General features: G+C 42.4%; 1 long non-coding RNA gene across 1 annotated transcript in view; it reads right to left on the bottom strand.

Moving 5' to 3' along the window:
- LOC142829974 (uncharacterized) overlaps positions 1-9,433 on the bottom strand; it is a 106,546-nt gene extending 97,113 nt beyond the window's left edge. The window contains exon 1 of the long non-coding RNA XR_012904954.2: positions 9,330-9,433. This is a non-coding gene — a long non-coding RNA (uncharacterized LOC142829974). The remainder of the gene's footprint in view (positions 1-9,329) is intronic.
- Positions 9,434-22,896: the final 13,463 nt, after the last annotated feature.

Genomic DNA, 22,896 nt, shown 5'->3' with positions numbered 1-22,896 from the left:
ATATCAAATATAACGAAAAGTACCTCCTTTTCTGAACTTTATATTATTTAGTGTTATCAGAATATCTTGGTAATTGTATTCTTGAAGTTTATAAGCCTACACGTGGCTTCCATGGAAACACTGAACAGGCAGCAAGAAAAAATAAAATATTTTAATGCAAAAAAAATTAAAATATTAAAATACAAGACTCATTTTAATACAAAACAAAATTGGTGGAGTTTTTTTCTGACACAGCCATATGGTATTTAAAGTGAAATACAATATGTTAATATATTTTCAATAGTTAGGAGTGATCATATGATAAAATGTACCATTTTATTTATCAAATGCATAAATAATCACTGCTTTTCTTCGTTCATCTTTCAACAGCCTTCTATAGAAGAACTCCTGACCTGAAATGTCTGCAGTAAGCCCTGTTGTGATGATTTTACATAAGCAAAACTCCCATTGAAGACATTTGGGATACTCCGCACAGGGACAAATCATCTCTGGTGTAACTTGGCATGAAGAATATGGACTAACACTGGAGATAAATTTGATTCAATGCTTGCTGCCATTATCTATCCTGCAGAAAAAACCCACGATCATACTTTAAGTGAATTCCTGCACAGACACAGAGGTCTGCTGATTTATCTGGGGTAATTGCAAATACAAGGTGCATCCATTAATTAGGGCCAGCTTCATTAGTAAATGAATTTCTAAAAAGCATTGAGTAGCCTCAGCTCTATGCTTGCAGTCTAAACATCCTGCAGGGAGTAGGTGAAAGATCAGAATATTACCACACTTTAGGAAGCATATTTTATTAAACAGGTGATGCAGATGTTCAGTCAGGATATGTCTACACTACAGCATTATTTCGAAGTAAGCTATTTCGATATAGTTAATTTGAAATAGTTTATTTTGAAATAACGTGTCTACACACAAAATGCATTTCAAAATAGTATTTTGCTATTTTGAAATAGCACGTCCACACTGAGTGGATGCTGAATCTCATTTAAGGCCGGCCTGAACCAGGTCCGACAGGGCATCAGATCAGGATTTACTTTGTGTGGCTGCTGCCTGAGGCTATCTGAGGCCTGTGTTTAAAGGGACCTTCTCTGGACAGCCAGTTCTCAGGTTTTCTTGCTTGCTTGCCTACCTCGATGAGTGACAGCAAAGCATTTTGTCTCTGCGTGCTCTAGTTGCCCTCACTCGGGACACCACAGCACTCTGCAACATGGAGCCAGAGCTGCCCTTGGGCTTCTCTTGGATGCATTGCTGCAAGCCTGGCTGCACTTTCTGCAGGCTGCCATCTGGGAGGTCCATCGGTGGGCTGTCAGTATCCAGGAGGCCCTGTGGGAGAGCTTCCACCCTGAGCACCCTGAGCTTCCATCCTGACCACTAAGAGCCTGCCTGGTCTGCCCCACTGAGGGCTTGTGACTTATTCCTCCCTCAGGTCCTTCCACTTAACCCGCCAGCCCGCTTTCCTGATGTAAAATAAAATTCACGTTTTTTCATAAACACAAACTGTCTTTATTTAACAAAACTGGAGGGGTGGGGAAATGAAACTCTGGTGAGACTGGGGAAAGGAGGTGGGAGAGGGGAGGAGAGACGGTGGGAAAGGAGAGGGGGAAACCTGGGAGGAGGGAGCTGGAAAGGGGAAAAAAGGGGAAAAAGGGGGAAGAAGGGGGAGAGGAAGCTCAGGACTCAGGGGTGGAGGGGTCTCACTGGACCAACTTGATTTTCATGTAAACCTGCTCCTGGGTTCGCATGTGGCCTTTGGTGGCCAGGCTGGCAGCTATCCTGCCATAGACAGCCACGTTCCTCCATCTAGTACAGAGATCATGGACATTGGGGGCATCCCCCTCAAACCTGAGTAAGGTCCATGATCTCCACCATGGACCAAGAAAGTGTCCACCTTCTCCGGGCCCTGGCAGGTGCCTGGGAGCTGGAAGACTGCTCCTGGAGAGCGGTGGAGGGCTAGCTGCCGGTGGCTTGCTGGCTTATGTTTTGGGGCCACTGGGTCAGGGGCAGTGACTGCTGGCTCTGGGCTTGGAGCTGGCACAGGCACTGTGGCCAGAATCAACCCCTTTAAGGGCTCCAGGGAGGAGGGGAGGGAGAGGAGTGTTCTTGATTGAGGCTGGAGTGGCCACCAGGTCACCTTGGGAAGCCTGGAGGCCCCCTATTTTGAAATAAGTGTCTACACAGCACTTATTTCAAAATAGCTATTTCAAATTTGGCATTATTCCTCATAAAATGAGGTTTACCAAATTTGAAATAAGTGCCCCACTATTTCGAATTTATTTTGAAATTTATTTCAAAATAGCCATTTGGCTGTGTAGATGCTAGGAAAGTTATTTCAAAATAACAGCTGTTATTTCGAAATAACTTTGATGTGTAGACATACAGGCAGTCCCCGACTTACGTGGATCTGACTTACGTCAGATCCCTAGATATGAACAGGGTGAGGCAACACCCGCACATGCGCAGCAGCATTCCTGGGGCTCGCTCACCTGGGTCCTAGGATCCTCCTCCTCCTCGGGCCGGCTCCGACTGAGGTCCCGCAGAGCTGCCGGGCAGAGGAAAAGTGCCTCCCCACGCCCGCTGCCCCCCCGCGGCCTCGCCGCCTGCACGCCCCCCCCCACCCCCCTGCCAGCAACAGGCTGCCCCCTCCCCTGAGCAACAGGCTGCCGAACAGCAGACAAAAGCAGCCTCTTTGCCCCTCCTCCCCTCTATACATGCTGGGCTCCCAGAGCGCAGCAGCATCCCCGGGGCTCGCTCACCTGGGTCCTAGAATCCACCTCTTCCTCCTCTTCGGCCGGCTCCAACTGGCCTCTGCCTGCAGCAGCTGGCCACAGGGACAGGGATCCCGCAGAGCTGCCGGGCAGAGGAAAAGTGCCTCCCCATGCCCGCTGCCCCCCCCCCCCGCGGCCTCGCAGCCTGCACACCCCCCCCCCCGCCAGCAACAGGCTGCCCCCTCCCCTGAGCAACAGGCTGCCGAACAGCAGACAAAAGCAGCCTCTCCGCCCCTCCTCCCCCTATACATGCTGGGCTCCCTGGGCAAACAAAGACTCCACCAAAACAAACAAAGTGCGTGGCCTCATTGTGTTAGCAAAAAAAGGACCCTCCTCCTAGAACCCTGGGTGGTGTGTGGAAATAAAGCTATTAGCTCAAAGCATGGTGCAGAGCTGTTTGGTATTTGATGAGTTACTCCTTTAGTCCTGAGTTTGTCACAGGGACAGAAATAGATGTGAAATCTTCTGAACAGGGGAACAGACAGCAAAACAAACATTAGAGGGGAGTTAACTTTTCCCTATGCTATCCAAAACTAAAAAAAATGTTTGGCTAGAGTTTCCCCTACAATATGTACCAGTTCTGACTTACATACAAATTCAACATAAGAACAAACCTACAGTCCCTATCTTGTACATAACCCGGGGACTGCCTGTACTCTAAGTCAAGACATTTCCTATATTATGATTACACCCAAAGTCAGAAAATACTGCTATTGAAATATCATAGGAGTTCAAAAATGAGATTTTCAGTGGTGCATTTAATTTGCATGTTCTGAGCACAACCTTAAACCAATTTTTGGATAAAACCATCAACATAATACTTAATATGATTCCAGTATGAGTGAGGGACTATTTGGCTCCTTGCAGATCATAAAGGGATCATATCCCAGATTTAGGATTACCAACTTTGTTTGGATGAATTTGTGGAAGTTTCAATACATAACATTACCTTGAATTAAATCTGTAAATTCTGGAGACTCCAGGACAATCCTGGAATGTTGGCAACCTGACCCAGATTTCATTAGATTAGTAAAATGAAAAAAAGAATATGAACATTATATGTAATCTAAAGGAACCCTCCAAAATCAATAGACTACAAGCTAAATAATCATGCCTTTTTATTTATTTAATAGTTTTTGGTCAAGAATTACATTTTCTATCACAACATAGTAGAACACAAGCCATATTGATGACTCATTATAAACGTTTTTTTCCTATAGTTTTATACAAATAAATTGCAGAACTGTTACAAAGTCTTTATTGCTGCTCTACTGTGAAGGCTCAAGTATGGAAGAAACAGTTAACAATACATTAGTGTCTACATGTATTGTTGAGCCATCAAACAGTTGATCGTACAGACATGCTGGATTAAATAAAAGTAAGGCATCACCAAAGGCCAAATTCTGAAGTCCTTTCTTGGAAGTCAATGGAATTTAAAATACTCACAATCAGCAATTTGTTTGCTTAGCATAGTTTATGCAAAAATGTATTTGTAATAGGGTTAGGGTTTTTTTTACTGATTTATATTAAATTATTCATTCTTGCTTGGAGAGGTGGATTGTTAGAATTTACAATTTTATGCTACCTACATGCCTTTCAAATGTCTTTCATTTCAAAGGATGTCACTCATTTTAGTCGCAAAACTACCAGTGTTCCCCGGGTATCTGATACATGCTTTTATTGTTGAAAATAATTTACATCAGAAATAAAGAATCATGAATCAAAGGATGTGAAAAGAGTTATTTACATTGTATTAATACTTCCTCCTTGAGGACATGACAAAACACTATGCCCATCTCTTGCGGGCTCTGGATTCTCACTCAGTCTATCAAAAGACAACAAAAGTAGGGCCTGTTGACAGGCTGAGTACTGATTAGGTTTCAGTTTTGGACTTATGCCAATACTGTGTTCCACTGATCCTACCATATGGCTTTAGGAAGTTGGAATACATTTGGAACATGGTTTCTCTTGCAAATAAGCAGAGTTTTGGTTGATCCCCAAATATCTGTAGAAGCCAGAGTCATCCCCACAAGAGACTTGTATCTCCAAACTGGCTTTTCGGCCGTTTCGTTTCTTAAGAATGTAGCTCCCATTGCAGCCACAAAACCAGGGAATTCCCTGTTCCCCTCTAGAAAATGGTCAAAAGGAGAATTCAGGTAAGTTACAACTAACACAGCAGACAACATTAACTTATCCATAAAAGATTCACAAAGTTGAAGAAAACTGATGCAGTCACTTGCACAGTCATGCAGCAGGAAAGATAATGGAGCAAATAATTAAGGAATCGATTTGTAAACATTGAGAAGATAATAAAGTGATAAGTAACAGTCAGCATGGACTTGTAAAGAACAAATCATGTCAAACCAATCTGACAGTTTTCTTTAATAGAATAGCAAGTCTTGTGGATATGGGGGAATCAGTAGATGTACTATATTTAGGTTGTAGTAAGGCATTTGATTCAGTCTCATTTCCTTCTTTTCATTAAGAAACTAGGGAAATACAACCTACATGTAACTACTATGAAGTGTGTGCATAAATGGTTGGATAACCATTCCCAAAGGGAAGTTATCAATGGTTCACAGTCATATTGGAAAGGGATAACGAGTGGGGTTCCGCAAGGTTAAGTTTTGATTCTTTTTAATCGATGCTCTAAATCATCAATGACATAGCTAATGCCAGAGAGAGTACTCTTATAAAGTTTGTGGATGATACCAAGGCAGGAGGAGTTACAAGCGCTTTAGGGATTGGGTTTATAACTCAAAATAATCTGATCAAATCTAAAAAATAGTCTAAGGTAAATAGGATGAAATTCAATAAGGACAAATGCAAGGTACTCCACTAAGGAAGGAACCATCAGTTTAACACATAAAAATGAGAAATGACTACCTAGGAAAGTGTACCGTGGAAAGGGATCTAGTAGGGTCATAGTGGATAAGAAGCTAAATATGAGTTAATATTGTAAAAAAAAAAAGCAAACATCGTTCTGGTATATACTAACAAGAGTATTGTAAGCAAGACATGAGAAGTCATTCTTCCACTCTGATCTGCATTGATTAGGCCTCAATTAGAGTACTGTGTCGAGTTCTGGGCAACACATTTCAGGAAAGATGTTGACAAATTGGAGAAGGTTCAGAGAAGAGCAACAAAAATGATTAAAGTTCTGGAAAATGTGACCTGTGAGGGAAGAATGAAGTACTGGGTTTCTTAAGTCTGGAAAAGAGAAGATTGAGAAGGGACATAATAACAGCTTTCAAATACCTAAAATGTTGTTACAAGGAGGTGAGAGAAAAAATATTCAACTTGACCTCTGACAGGGCAAGAAGCAATGAGCTTAAGCTGCAGCAAGGGAAGTTTATGTTGGACATTAGGAAAAGCTTCCTAACTGTGAGGATGGTTAACCATTGGAATAAGTTGCCTAGAGAGGTTTTGGAATCTACATCATTGGAGATTTTTAAGAGCAAGTTAGGCAAACATCTGTCGGGGTGGTCTAGATGGTGCTTGATTCTGCCACGAGTGCAGGGAACTGGACTTGATGATCTCTTGAAGTCCCTTCCAGTGCTATAATTATATAATTCTATTATTATTGTATAAAATGTGTATTAATTAACTTACATGAGGAGGGCAGAGGATTGTCAATCATAGTAATTTAGAAAATGTGAGTTATTATATTTAACAATGTGTACTGATTACAATATCTTATAATTAAACATAATATACTACAGTAGTGATGCCCCTTATTTAAAGGAAAATCAATATTTTAAACAGCCTTTACTTATGTAGTAGTTGAATGCTGCTGAAATAAGCATCCTTAGGGAGCTTTTCCGCAAATGTGTACATTAAATGTGATTTATCTGTAATGCATGTGGCAAAGTGACTATGGACTAAAAGTATTGAGCTTGTAAGAATGATGCCTCAAAAGGTAGACCGTGATATAAGGGCTCAATCCAGCAGTCATGACATAAAATGATCTGCCTTTCATTTATAATTATTTGTAAATGTTACTTATTCTGTCCCCTCAATACAGCCTATAGAATTTCGCAATCTAAATACCACGACTGGCATGAAAAAGTCAGTTTTGCCAACAATTACTGTAACTTCTCACACAAGATTTCATTAGGCCTCAAATAGACAATACCTATGTTTTATCAGATACCTTTGTGTGGTATCTTTTCATAACTGCTGATTTTAATTCCAACTGCCATATATTCGGCACCACTGGACTGTAGCCATTGGTGTGCATTTCAAAAATGTTGGTAAACGATAGGTACAAACTCTATCACTTAAAAAAGCAGTCTGAGATTCCCTGTAAGCTGAGTGCTTGAGCAGCCTCCCAGGACAGATTCAAATCCTGTCCAGTTGATTAGCACAGTGTCCACAGGGGTTGAATGTGTTTCTACTGGGGGTGCACATCCTCACATGCCTCAGGGCACATACCAAATTTATTCTGCACATGGATGGAAAAAATTAGTGGGAACAGTGATCTTGACTCTCCATCCAAAACAAATAGGGCCTTCCTGTTCTCACTTGAATGTAGAAGTGCGTGTCATTCTGTAAAAATCAGAATTTACATGACCTTTATTAATTTCTTTGGCATTCTCTGAAGCTCTTTAGTCACCAAGCCCTCAATTATTTGAGGTGCTAGTGTCCTCTGCTTCCTTTTGCTGTTGATGAGAGATCAGATTTTTCAGCACTTCACAGGATGAGGCATTTAATTCTCACAGGTTTGGAGACATTCCAAAATGTGTGAGATTTCTTAAACATGTTCCTGGTCAGCCACACATAAGACCACATGTAAAAGAGTCCCCTGAGGATCTGACCAAACCCATTTATTTATACTGTGTGGAACCAGCACAAGTCCCAGTTCCGCATTACTTGAAAGAGGGTCCTGCCTTTTGAAGATATTGTTAAGCCTCTCTGGATGGAGGATCAAAAGGAAAGTCAAATAACTCCACACTTTTGAAGATACTCCTTTCTAAGAGCCCCTCAAGGATACAGGGGAGTCCATGGTGCTGCCAACAACACAGCACACACAGGGGAGTGAGACATCTGTCCGTTTTAGCTGTTGAGTTGGGTTGATTCTGGGAGTTTGCTCCATTCTCTATTGGATAGGAGTGAAGAGTTTCCTGGCTGGGAGTTCTCTCTGGATATGTCTACAATAGCCCACTAGTTTGAACTAGGGAGGATAATCTAGGCATTCGAAGTTGCAAATCAAGCCCAGGATTTAAATATCCCACGTTTGATTTGCATCTTCCTGACCGGTCGCCATTTTTTAAATTTACAAGTCCAGACTAACTGCCCGCGTCTACACATGTCAGGGACCTGGTAGTTCGAATTAAAGCCCTAGTTCGAACTACCTGTTATTCCTACTGCAATGATCAACAAATCTGAATCCAAGTATACATTGTTTTGCCACACTGATGGCTGAAAATAAGAAACGTCTTTTCATATTTTCATTGTAGCTTTCCCTAATTATAGCTCCCGTAGCCAGACATATGTATGTTGCTTCCAGCACACATTTCCGGGACTGGTACTGCATCCAGTATGAAAACCAGTCTAAGCACAGTCTGTAGCTACTAAAAATCCAAAGCCTGCTGTGCTCATATTGCTTTTGTTACTGTTCTCACTAATCAACAGGTCAGTCACAAGTTTCACCTCATTGAATTAGTTGTATGATTGTTGAAAGCCAGAAAGCACCACTTGGCTCCATTTCTGTCCAAACTGCTATATTACATTTGCCCAGTCCTTAAAAGATGATTCATAACAAATGTATTAATCTGTTCATAACCATTTTAGCAAAAAGACAGCTCTATACAAAGAACTTCCACTATCTGCAGATCTATAGCTCCACTGTAATGAGATGTCTACACCGCAGAAGAAATACCCAATTTTTTTTATGAACCCATTATTTGAAGCTACTGTATTTTATTGTGGTAACCTGAATGGAAGAAATATTGTGATTTTATTTTTTTTATCTGCACAACTGAGAGACACATCACCCACAATGCAAAGCTTCTGGCATCGCCAGTCTCTTCCTTTTGTACTAGAAAAAGTGTATATTACAAAACCTATTTTCAGCTAACTGCAGCAGGAAAATATCATCTCAACATCAGTGTCTTTCTTTTCTTCTGTATCTTTTAAACAATATTTCTTGGAGTAATTGCTGCCATGCTATTTTGGTTCTCACAAGTAAATTAATATCTCTATATAAATAACAGTGCTTATGCAGAGGAGAAGAAATTACACCTTGTCTGCACCAGTAAAACCCCTGGTATCCAGTGGAAGTAAGTATGTAGTCACTGCTGCCTCTGTAGCACCTTTAACTTACTGGCTAGGGCTTCAGCCATGTAGATGGGGTATGCCTACCTACATGAACACCTCTCTGCAGGTTAAAAGAGGTTGCACCACTAAAAGTTAAAGTGGATCAAGCTTCATATGTACTGAATCTGACCCACTATATTTCAGTTACAAATTTGCCATAGTAACATCCCAGACAGCAGTCAAAAAGATTAGCAGATGGACTGTAATAAGATGAGTAGATTTTCTATTAAATCTTACCATGTCTGGTGTTTGGCAGTCTGCTACAAGTCTGCTACTAGCCATCCCACAGTGGTAAAAAGTCATTGATCATTTCTAATGCAAGAAGTAATCCCTAGCTGTTTCCTGGACTAATCACAAATGGGGGGAAAATGCATACAGTCTGCATTTGGAGAGATGTCATCGCTCACTGTGCAAATGATTACAGTGTAGCCTTTCCCTCTGTGGTACCCACGCAAGGGACTCTGGCCAAGAGCACAGGAAATGGCTAGCAGGGCAGTGTCAATGATGTTACCAGGAACTGAGTATAATATGTTTACTTTGAAAGCTGTTAATCCTAAGCACTAGAAAATAGTATGACATATTGAAAGTCAAGCAATGTACAATTCTGTATCCTCATTATAGGACTTCTTATTTCCCCTGATCACTTTTTGCTGAAATATTCCATTTGCTCCAAGCCCACTCCATATTTGCCAACATCTAATGAGCAAAAATAAGGAGGGATCGCCTTCCTGGAATGTCTTCCAAGTTACAGAGAACTCCCTGCTCGAGTTACATGAGGGTTGGTGCCTCTTTGGTTTAAATTTATTTGGTTTAAATTATATTGCTCACCATGTACCCTTATATGCTGTGTTATTGTAGCCAAATTTGTCCCAGGACATTAGAGAGACAAAGTGGGTGAGGAATGAAGAAGAGCTCTGTGTAAACTCACCGGCTTGTCTCTCTCACCAACAGAAATTGGTCTGATAAAAGATATTACCTCACTGACCTCATTCATTCCTTACATGGATAACCAACAAAGAAAAAGATATAACAATGGGGGCAAGGGAAAGAGAAGATGAAAGATAGAAGAGGAAAGATCACTGAAGAGAGGACATGTCAAAAAAGAAAAAAAATTAGGTGCCGTTTCATCCATTTTTTTCCTGTTCTCTCCCATCTCTCTTCTTAACCCCCCTTTTTCTGCCCTCACTTGTTTTCCTCTTCTCCACATTGAAGGCCTGATTCTGCCCCTCTTTCTCAGATTAAATAGTATTTTAGTTAGTAGTGGTGTGCTCAGTAGCATGCTCAGTAGCATAGCCACTAGTACAATGGGGCTATTAAAATGTGAGATACCACTTGCCTTGAATAAGGGTAGCACATTGCCAGGTGTCCGGTTTTCACCCAAAGAGTCTGTTATTTCTGGCCTCTGTCCAGTAAAAAAAAAATCATGGGAGGCGTGGAGAGAGAGGGAGCCCAGGGACCGTGCGCCTGGGCCTTGCCCACCATGGAGGAGCAGCTGGGTGTCATCCAGGGACTCTGGCCCATTCCCCACACTCCAACCTCACCTTGCAGCGGGGGGCTGGGTTTCACCCACAGTGTCCCAGGGAGAACTGACCACTGCTCTTGTTTCACCACAGCTGCAGCACCCGGTCCAGCAGGCACACCAGGAATCTGGAGGACTACCAGTGGCGGCACCTGCGGCTACTGGAGCACCAGATCTGCATCCAGGAGCACTGAGTTCGGGAGGACCTGTGGCTGCAGCAGCAGAGCTTAGAGGTGATGGAGGAGCAGAGCCGTGCCCTCAGAGGTCACCTCCAAACCCCCGTGGACAGGTTCCTGCCTCTTCCTGCTCCAGCCCCTCCGGCTGCCCCAGCTCCCGCTCCTCCTCCCACCCCTGCTCCCCCTCCTGCTTCCTCCGCACCCCTCCTCCCTCCTGCCCCATCCTCCACATCCACTCCCCCCCCCCCCGGCGCCCCCGCACCCACAGTGCTGCGAGATGGGAGAGCCAGCAGGACCCCCAACCCTGAGCTTTCCCTTCCCTTCCTCCCCTTCCACCCCCTTCCAGCTCCCTACTCCCAGGAATAAGAGATCCTCCGGAAAAGGGCTTTTTTCCGGAGGATCGGGGCCAGTGTAGACGTTCTTTTCCGGCTTTTCTAAAAGCCGGAAAAAAGCGGCGGACATTTTTATTTAAATGCCGCGGGGGATATTTAAATCCCCCGCGGATTTCCCTATTACGACCTGTGAAATTAGCATGCCCCTTTCGGAAAAGGGGCCAGTGTAGACGTAGCCATAGACTTTAAGGTCAGAAGGGACCATTATGATCATCTAGTCTGACCCCCTGCACAGTGCAGGCCACAAAATCTCACCCACCCCTCCTAGAATAATCCTCTCACCTTTATCTCAGATATTGAAGCCTTCAAATACTTTGAAGACCCCAAGATGCAGAGAATCCTCTAGCTGTGATCTATACCCCATGCTACAGAGGAAGGCGAAAAACCTCCAGGGCCTCTGCCAATCTACCCTGGAGGAAAATTCCTTCCCAACCCCAAATATGGCGATCAGCTGAACCCTGAGCATGTGGGCAAGACTCATCAGCCAGACACCCAGAAAGTTCTCTATATTAACATTCACAGATGGGAAACTGCATTAACAGTAGTTATTACAATGTATAATTTAATGAATGCATTGCTGTTTGCTATGTTTGGGGCAATTGTGCTTTCCTCAACTCTGTCTCTATAGATATTTAGATCTGATAGGAAGAAAAATTGACATAATTTGACTGCACGAAGTGGCAGGATTCAAGAAGTCTGTAACAAAATCTTTACCAGCGCACCAGGATACATGGGAGGCACAGTGAAATCAGGCCATTGTGTAGCCAGTAGATCTATAACTTCACAGATCATATGGCCACATTCCCCAAGTTTTAGGATTCAACAAGCTCCAGGGTTGGAGTAACAGCTGCAGAGCTGCTTAGATTATTGTATATGACTTGGAGAGTAGGATTCTCGCCCACCACAAGCCCATCGGAAATCCCCTGACCACAGCTTTTGTACTTGTGACCCTACAAGGAAAAGAGAGAAGAAAATGAAACAGTTTGGCCATGTTAGTCAGTCGAAACATTTTAGATGATTTTGTTTTACTCTTTTGATTTATAAGAAGGCCTCAGAAAAGTTTCAGTGTTGCCAGTTTGGAAGTGTTGTTGAAATGTTTACGAGATTTATGAATTGGGGCTTCTGGCTTTTGACATTCATTTTTCAAAACAAATTCAAGTGGTATTTCTGAGAAAGTAAGAGCAAAACTGAAATAGTCCATCTTGCTCGCATTTCTCAGCCTTTTTTTCCACTTGAATCCTCTGCTCCCCTTCTTGGCCTGAACCCAATAGAGCTCTGAAGGGAGAAAGCAAGAAAGGTGTGAAAATGTCAGACTTGTGAGGTATGTTAACAAAATGGTTTCTTTGTTGGCTTTGACAAACCGTGAACAGTTACTAATCCCTATCGTCACCTCCACCTCTTCAGAGAAAGAAAGCAAGAACTCAGTGCGTCCAGTTGAGAGAAGGGTAAGTAAGAACATGTCACCTCAGCATCATAGAGGCTCCCCATCATGCCACATAGCTAGGGAAGCAACTCACTACCCCTCATTGCCCATTTCCTTAACCTTGTGGGACTTTTATGGTTAAGTTAATGCTGTCTGTATCAGTGGTAACTTATCTGGATTCTCCCCCCCCCCCCCCCAGCCATTTTTAGGGGTAATTGCATGGGCAGCAAGAATTCCCGAGTTGTGTGTATCCCCAATGGGAACCAGACTTTTAAGGAACCAGAGGGACAGGAAGAACCTAACAGAAAGTTTGGACACATAAGGCCTTTGTGGCTATTACTCTGGCTTCCCCAGATGTTTCAAGATGAGCCTAAAATCTCTGTGACTTTGCAAGAGAGAACACAGTCCAAATGTAGCTCATCTTCCTAAAACTCTATGCCAATATCAAGTGCATACATTGCCGACACAAATCCCAAACTGAAACTAAGCCCCCCCCCATCACTCAAAATATCAACAAGCCCCATTTTTGTCATCTTCTGATGGGCTGAAGGAGGAGCCGATTGCTTACAAGAAGCTGACAAAATAGTTGTGTGGGAAGAGGGCAAATCTTTCCTTTTTGAAAACGTGACAAAATCCTAATCCTGGGAAAGGTGCATTTCCATATATCTCCAGTCTAATCAATGAGTTAAGGCTGCACACAGCATCTCTCAGGACCTTAGCAAGATTCATTATACAAAACATAAAACTGCTGGCCTGGCACCTTGGTATTGATATAAAAAGGTATAAAAGGAACCATAAAACTGTTCTCCCTGGGCAGCTGAGGAATTCCTCCAGCATTAGGTAATCATTAGCTCTACATCGCCCCTTCTTGGCACTCCCTGGGCCAGGGGTGTGCTGGAAGGTAGGTGGGGGCAAGGTAGGTAGTAGCTAGATCACAGTGCATTCTGATGATTCTGATCCAACATTTGGCCCCTAGGGAGCCATTGCAAGCCACTATAGCTTAGAGTAGTCTGGAAGCTACTGTAAATTATCCTGGGGACAACTCTCCCCCCAGTTTCCTGTTCATGTGCCAAGCACAGTTCAGCCAGACCTAAAAATGGAGCCATAGACTGTGCTTTGTAAAAGAACCTCATATAAATTGTATTTATCATTGCTTCTTAAGAACACTAGTCAAACTGATACAGCAGTCTTGATTTGAGTCAACACACTGTGGTGAAAGCCAAGGAAAAATGTACAGCACTTCTTTTACAAAACCAGGTTATTTTGCTTAACAAAAATATCACCTATATTGCTCCTCCATAATACACAGTCACTTTACAATGCATCTCACTATGAGGAAGATGATTGCTAGTGATGGAGTAGACATCTGAAGACTTGGAGGTCGGTCTGAATTTGGATAAGCTCCTAAAATATGGATGTTTATCTGAAGCTTGCACAAACGTCCTGAGTCAGCCAAATGTGGCAGGAAATCTCAGTCCAGTTCCAGCTCTGGCTTGAGCCCAGAAGTATAAAGGTATGCAAAAATGATAAATGGGAGAAGTAGGGAAAGAGAAGGAAATCAAACATTTCAGGACCTACAGAAAGTTTAGTTCTTGTACTGTAAATCCATACAGGCGTTGGAGTGACTGTGTGATTTTGTTTCAACCAGTTTGTAGTCATATTTTGGGGTAGGTGATAATGTGAACACAAAAAACAGAGAGATGGGGAGGAGGGAGCATAAATGTTGACTGTATTCGCAGTTAATTAGGAAAGGGAAATTCCATCTTTCAGAGGTAAAGCAAGGAGTCAAGTTTAGAACTCAGTAGCAGGTGTTGTTTTTTTAAAATTTTGCTAGTTATATTAGCTCCCGTATGTCCTAGGACATTTGAGCTCAGGAAGGATCCAGACCTTTGAAAATGTCAACATTTTGCATAATGTCTGAGTCATTAGCAGCTTGAAAAAGCAACTGAAATCCTCATGGAGCATTGTAAGAATTGACTGATTATTTTCTCTCTATGCATAATCTCCCTTACATATTTATTTAGTAAACATACAGTTGATGGATATTGTAATATCAATCATTTGGCGTCACAGAAGTACTTCTCTCCTCAGCAATGCAGGTTACCACAAGTACATTAATTCTGTTCCCTATTGTCCACTTTGGCTTCCCATACAATCTCAAATTAAGTTCAAGATCCTAGTCCTTAGTGTCAAGGTGCTTAATAGCCTGGGCCTAAAATATCTCAGAGATCTCTGATAGCTCCACAGGAAGGATTGCATTCAACATCTCTGTTCCTCAGGATTAATGGACTTTCCTTTCACAAGGATAAAGCTTGCCTGTTCAGGAGGGAGACCCTTCTTGTAGATGGGTCCGAGACTGTGGAATGAATTTTCATGGGAACTATGTACCATCACACATTTTGAAAAATTGCAGAGACACACAGTTAGGGTATGTCTACACTACAAATTTAATTCGAACTAACGGACGTTAGTTCGAATTAACTTTGATAGGCGCTATACTAGCGCTCCGCTAGTTCGAACTTAATTCGAACTAGCGGAGCGCTTAGCTCGAACTAGGTAAACCTCATTGTACGAGGACTAAGCCTAGTTCGAACTTACTAGTTCGAATTAAGGGGTGTGTAGCCCCTTAATTCGAACTAGTGGGAGGCTAGCCCTCCCCAGCTTTCCCTGGTGGCCACTCTGGCCAACACCAGGGAAACTCTATTGCCCCCCTCCCGGCCCCGGACCCCTTAAAGGGGCATGGGCTGGTTACGGTGCCCGTGCCAGGTGCAAGCCTGCCAGCACCCAGCTAGCAGATCCTGTACCTGGCACGCCTCGAGCCAGCCACCCAATGCCCCCCAGCCCTCCCCCTCTTCCCGGGACCAGGCTGGCGGCTCCCGGGAGCTTGCCCGGGACCTCAAGAGGCGGGCACCCGCCTGGTCTAGTGCGGATATCATAGACCTCGTCCACGACCTCCGCACTAGGCACAGGAAAATGGCCGTCTAGGGCAGGAGAGCTGCCATCCTGGCCACCCAGGAGCAGGTGTGCATGAAAATCAAGGTGGTCCACTGAGACCCCCGACCCTGAGCCCTGAGCTTACAATGGCCGTACTGGGTCAGACCAAAGGTCCATCTAGCCCAGTAGCCTGTCTGCCAACAGCAGCCAACCCTAGGGACCCTGGAGGGGATGGACCGAAGACAGTGACCAAGCCATTTGTCTCGTGCCATCCATCTCCAGCCTTCCACAAACTTTGGGCAGGGACACCACTCCTACCCCCTGGCTAATACCACTCCATGGACCCAACCTCCATGACTTTATCTAACTTCTCTTTAAACTCTGTTCTAGTTCTAGCCTTCACAGCCTCCTGCAGCAAGGAGTTCCACAGGTTGACTCTTTGCTTTGTGAAGAACAACTTTCTGTTACTACTTTGAAGCCTGCTACCCATTCCATTCCTTTGGTGTCCTCTAGTCCTTCTATTATGGGAACTAATGAAGAACTTTTCTGTATGCACCCTCTCCACCCCACTCATGCTTTTATAGACCTCTATCCTATCCCCCCTCAGTCTCCTCTTTTCTAAACTGAAAAGTCCCAGTCTCTTTAGCCTCTCTTCATATGGGACCTGTTCCAAACCTCTGATCATTTTAGTTGCCCTCCCCTCTCCCACCCTCTCTCTTTCCCTCTCCCACCTCCTTTTCCCAGTCTCCCCCAGTTTTGTTCAATAAAGAGAGATTCTATTTTTGACCACACATTTTCTTTATTTTGTACATCAGGAACGGGGGCTAGGGAAGGATAAGTGGAAGGAGATGAGGGAGGAATGGGGTACGAGCCCCCGATGGGGAGGACTGGGCTGGCTCTGTGGGCTTCTGGGGGTGGAAGCTCTCCTGCAGCCCCCCAATTGCCCCCTCTTCCCAGATGGCAGCCTGCGGCAAGTGCAGCCGGTCTGATGGCCGAGTGCTGTGATGTGCCCAGTGTAGGCACTCAGGGTACTCCAAGCCAGGACTGCTTTGCAAGCGGGGCACCCCTGAGAACTGTCTGTCCGGGGTGGGGGTCGGGTCCCTTTAAGCACAGCCCTCGGCTAGCCTGAGGCAGCAGTTCCATGCTCTAAGTCCTCATCTGATGCCCTGCCGGCACTGCTTCCGGCCAGCCTTAACCCCGGTTCAGGGTCCACTTAATGTGGACATGCTAGTTCGAATTAGCAAAACGCTAATTCGAACTAGTTTTTTAGTCTGGATCCGTTAGTTCGAATTAGTGCTGTAGTGTAGACATACCCTTATATACTTTCATTTTTCCTTTGGACACTTGGTAACTTTTTAAAATTTCCTCCATTTTTCTACCATGCAGAAACTTCCCAAAACGTGGGGATTTTTGAAAATATTACAATGTGCAAAAAGGAAAAAAATCAACCAGCAAACAAATCAACAAATCAAACAAATCAACCAGCAAACAAATCTTAGACAGGATTTATTTTATTTCACTCTCATCATAGAAAAGAAAAAAAGAGAGCACAAAAATAGCGGGAAATTCCCACTTAAAAAAAAAGTCAAGACAATTTTAAGAACAAAAAAAAATGTGCCATTTCAGATGCCATGAAACAGAAGCAACTTTGAAATTTCAAATTTAGAGGTCTATGGACAGAAAGTCTTTTTTATGTCACTTGTTTGAAGCCAAGCACAATGTTGCTTTGATGCTAGGAGGTAGGCATCCCCTAGTGTTACAGTAACTGTAGACTGTAAAGCCTATATAAGTATTTCATTTGTTGCCCCCAAAGACCTACCAGGGAACTAAAATATTTGTAATTATAAAAGCAGGATGTTTTTTAAATTCCTGATTTTTTTTGATACCTCCCTCCCCCATTACCAGGGCCAACATTTCCTTCACCAACAATTGTCTATGTTTACAGGTGCTGCTATCATCCACAAAACCAACTTTGGAGCTTTGTTCATTTTCTAGAAGTTTGGGGACTCTTCTTTCACTTATTACTGGAGCAGCAGTTTTCTTCAGTTTCACTAGTCTTAATGAAATGGTGGGACAGATCCTGCCTAATCATAAATAATATTCAAAATGGATATAAAAATATCTCCCCATTATCATCCTACGTACTATGCAAGATCACATAACACATGCAGGACAATCCAAATTACATTTCCAAACTTCAGTACCCTTTCTTCTTTTATCAACGCAGTCATAGCACTAAAACTTCATAGCTCCCCTTATTTTTTATAGATGGAGCAAGGTGAGGGAGGACATTCTTCATGGAAGCCTTGGATACTCAAATCATCATACTTTTTTCAGACGGCTCTTTACCCTGAACTTGGCTGCCTGTTTCTAGCCAATTGTCCAAAATTTATGGGCTTTGGGTAGCTCAACAAATCAATCTCTGGATGGTTCCAGAACCAACCAAAGCCCAGGAATCCCATTTAGCTATTTAAGACATTATAGAACAAAGGGGAAAAGGAAGCCAGAGGGGAGCCAACAGGGAATAGGGCTTTCCTTTCTGATTTCTCAGGGGAAAAAATAACACTTTTAAGACTTAATGCAGCCTGATTGGCAATGTCAAGACACTCAAGTCAGTACCAACTGTTACATACGATAAGCCTGGCAGCAGCTAATTAATCCATTTAGGAGAAAAAAACAATTTTGTTTTACTCTCTCCAATTGGATTATGAATTTGGGCCAGACATAGGGTTGCCAAATGGTTTAACCAAAAATACCAACTCCCCTCCCCCCCAAAAAACCACTGTTGGGGAAAAAAGGGAGACCCCAAAGTTGTTGAGAAAAAAAAAAGAAAGGACCCCAACCCCTACAGTTATTAAGCAAAAAAAATACAAAAATACAAAAATAACAGCATGCTGCTTTAAGGCCTTTGTGGCTTTTTTTTGTCAGTGGCCATCTTGGTTTTTTACTCTGTGCCAGAAGAGAGCTCCCCTGTGGAACCAGGTAAGCTGGGGGCAGAGGAGGCAGGGGGTCCAAGAGAGGCCCCGGGGCTGGGCCTAGTTGCTGAGTGTGTAGGGTTGCCAGGTATCTGGTATTTTGGCCTCTTGGCAGGGAAAAAAAGTCAGAAAATACCAGACATTTTACCAGACAGGAGGCGAAAATACCAGACTCTCCAGGGCAATACCAGACACCTGGCAACCCTAGCCAGACATTTAAAAGCTGACCATGATGAGTAAAGATTGTGTATTGACTACTGTGCTTACAGAACTACTTTATTATAGACATCTATCAAGGAAACAGTTAATTACAAATCTACTTCTTCTTTTCTTACAAATGTCTGGTTTTCCCGAACATCAGAGTACTTATGTATACAATGCATTTCCATTGTAAGAAGGCAACACTTTTTATTTAAGGAGCCCCAGTTATGTTAGATGCAGATGATTAAGACAACATTGCATATTTATTGGGATTTGATGACAATTTATTAGATCATTCTTTAACCACAGTAAAGAACATATTTAATGCTTTAGTGTGTGACTCTCAGTATATCTGAAACAATCAAGTATTCTGTCTTGAAAACTGGTGCACTAGGGGGAAAGACAACACAGGAAACTCTCACATCTCTAGTGCAGGAAGGCCAGGCATGACCTGGTTCCCAGCACACACCAGCGGCCAACTCGTACTGTTGGCAGTAATAGTGGCACCAGAAAGGGAATTTCTGAGCTGAGCAAGGCAAATCTATTGCCTCACCCCTCCTTGAACATTGGATGATTGTATCAATCTATAACCAGGACTGGGGTTGTGCCAAAGGCAGCTCTGATTATGCTGTTGCAGTAGAAGATATCGCTCCTCACAGGCCACTTCAACTGGTATCTTCAGTTACAAACAGTTTGTCTCTTTCCACACATCAGCACAGCTTTTGTAAGGGCTATAATTGAGACACTAGCCTTGATTTTCATCCCCCACAACCTCACTCGGATTTAAAGAGTTGCACAGGGTATAAGGTCCCAGTACACTCAATGAACATAGGACACAGGGCTGATAGACATCTACCGGGTTATCAGGTCTAGTCCCCTGCCATCACAGCCAACTCAGTTATATAATCTTGTTAATCAACTAAAACGTGTTAGGTTACTCTTCTTGGAAATCTGTTGCACCCTGTCATTCCTCTGATGACTATCAATCTTCTTCTAATTTCTAGCCAAAATTGATTCATGGACAGTTTATACCCGTTTGTTCTTGAGCTAACATTGCCATTTATCTTAAATAGTTCTTCTGCCTTCCTGGTGTTTATACCCAAAAGTAGTTAGCGAGAACAAGCATATCCCCTCTCAGCCCTTATTTTGCTAAGTTAAACACAACCCAAGATATTTCATTGCCTTGGTCATTCCAGTAGCCCCTTCTCTGTACCTGTTCCAGTCTGCATTAAACTTTCTTGAACATGGTTAAGTGGAATGGTACATGATGTTCTAAATAAAGTTTTACAAGTGTCTTGTACAATGACATGAACTACTGAAAATACCTACACACAGATATGTTATCTGCATCCAGGACATGAAATAATATCATTATGTCCATGGTCTGCTTGCTCATCCAGCCCAGACCTTTCATCTAGGATCAGTGGGTTTGCCTATATCACTTCCTGTATCCACGCTGGTTCTTGCCTACATCTGGGAAGTAATAGCAATGTTATTGCTGGCCACCTCTGTCACGTTGATTCGTTCAACACAGAAGTTTTGCGCACAAAGTCTTGGCTATAGCTTAGATGCTGTTCCAGGAGATTCTGTACATCAGCTCTGGGCAAGTTAGTAAATGTTTCTACATACTGATATGTCTAATGATGTGTCTGGTTTCCCCATCCTGAGCCATATACTTCAAAAGGATAATTCATCCAAACCATATACTTCAAAAGGATAATTCTTCATCTGCAGAGACAATTTCAATGAGACTACTTCAAGTCAAGCATGTGCTTAAGTGCTTTGCAAGATCCAGGTTCAGGTCACGGCAGAATTTGGTCCCAAACTTTTCAATTGGCATTCTCCAAAATCAGATATAACTTAGAGGATAGATGTAAATCAGTAATTCTTTCCACATAGCCAACTATTTTTCCTGTCTTATAACCAAGTAGAAAAGTTTAAGATCACTACATTTTAATGCAAAATCTCTTAAGTGTTGTTATGACCTTTTGAGTCACTAACAATTCTGAATGGGGGGGAAAGCAAAATAGATAACGGAACCTGCAGATGTAAAAGAATTTTTATTATTCCTGGGAGACATTATAAAAAATGTCAGGCTGGACACCTACGGAAAACTGCTGCAACTGATGTTTCTCTAAAAATGTCACTGCTAGCTCAAAATAAATTCTGCAAACTAACTGGCTAGCAGCCTTTAATGTGTGTGTGGTTTTTTTTTTTTTACTTTGTATTACCGTTAACCCTGGTGATTATTTTCCAAAGATCTGACTGAACACCGCAACTGATGCTTTTCTATAAATGTCACTGCTAGCTTAAAATAAATTCTGTAAAACAACTGGCTAGCAGCCTTTTAATGTGTTCTTTTTTTACTTTGTATTACCCTTAACCCTGGTCATTATTTTTCTCAAACTTTGACTGAACGAACATTGCATTTATAAAGTGCTTTTCATCCTGGGATTCCAAAGCATTATCAAAATATTGTGCTGCTAAATTTATGTGCTATAATCACAGAGGTGGAAAAAAGATACATATTATACAACAGAAACTTCCCATTGTTGTGATTTTTCATGTAGGTTTTCTTCTTCCTTCTCCACTTCCCTTTATTTAAAAAAAAAACCCTGATGTAATGGAAATTCTAGCAGTAGAAGAATTTATTTCAAATATACATATCCTTGGCCTGACTCTAACCCAGCTCCCAAAGGTGAAAAGAAAAAGCTTTAATCACTATCCTACCTATCCTTGTAAGACACGTAGAATTAATAGTTTAAAAGCCCACAGGGCTCCCTAATTCATAAGTCAAGAGTTGCAGCTCTTAAAACAGTATTAACATTACTTTTAGTAATGAACAGAATCTCAAGATCATGTTGAAAGATTTAGGTTCCATTCTTCTGTGTATATTCTTATATCAACGTGAGTATATTTACATGTCTAACTCTGACCCACTGTACAGAGACACTCCAAAGAACATTTATATCCTTGAGATTTTATAGTTTAATATTATTATACATCTCCTTTCCTTTGTAATAGCCTCTTTTTCTCCCCAACATCTGCAGTTTCTAGTATCTGTCTAACAGAGATGCCTAGCTGTTATGCTTAAAGAGGTTCAGAATTCATCAGCATATCTATTTGCTGGATTGAGCAATCTGAATAGCAGAACTCACTGAAAACTTCACGCTAACAAGAGTATTGCCTACCATCTTGAGCTTAAACTGCCCTGGCTAGCTTTTAGGGAGACAGGGTTGTATTTGAGATAACCTGTATAAGCCTCCTTTTGAAAGAATCATACCTGAGCTCTGTCAGATGATCTCATTGCTGCTTTGTCAACTCCTAGGCTGTGGAACTCCTTCCTTGTGGACATGGGTCTCAGAGCAATGCTCACTTCTTTATAAAGCAGTCCGAAAAAAATTAATATTCCTCAAAGGAATAAAGTAAGTGATTTTTAAATGGTTAGTTCTTGGTTAAGATATATATCCATAGATGTACATATTAAGTAGTGTGTGTGTGTGTGTGTGTGTGTGTGTGTGTGTGTGTGTGTGTGTGTGTGTGCGCGCGCACGCGCTGGAGGTGGGATGGGAATCCTTTAACAGTGGGGGTATGTCTAGGCCTAGGTTTTCCGGGTATGCCTCTGGTATCCCAGAAAAACTCCGCTGCATCCAGGGAATGCATTTGCTCTTCTACTTTTTTTTTGCAGAAGAGCAAATGCGCTCTTTCTGGGAGCCCTGTATACCTCGTTCTATGAGGAATAAGGGCTTCACTAAAAGAGGAGGATTTTCTGCCATTTGGCCCCATCTAGACAGGTCCAAATGGTGGAAAAGTCTCTTCTGGAAAAGCAATCAGAAAAGCTACACAAATTACAGAGCACAATTTGTGTAGCTTTTTCAAAAAAAAGAGTGTAGTCTACGCCTAGCCAGGGTGAGTGACTTAGTTGATTAAGTCCCATTTTCATATGGGTAACAATATCTAAAGGATCTAAATATCACGGTAGTGGGACTTAACTCTTTAAGTCATTTATTCTTAATTTTATTCTTAACTTTCAATGAGAGTTGGTCTCCAAAGTGCTTTAGAAAAAAAGAACTTTGGTTTTTACCTTATTTAGGTCCTTTTGAAAATTGTATCTATGGAGACTAAAATTAGGTTCCTGTTTTTTGAAAGAGTTGGTAATCTCTCAGGTACAAATCAGTAGATAA

Source organism: Pelodiscus sinensis, chromosome 1, assembly GCF_052426305.1.
Source record: "Pelodiscus sinensis isolate ZL-2025 chromosome 1, ASM5242630v1, whole genome shotgun sequence".
In the NCBI taxonomy this organism is placed as follows: domain Eukaryota; kingdom Metazoa; phylum Chordata; order Testudines; family Trionychidae; genus Pelodiscus; species Pelodiscus sinensis.
Note: the sequence above shows the minus strand (reverse complement) of the source record. Positions and strands in the feature narration are given on the sequence as shown.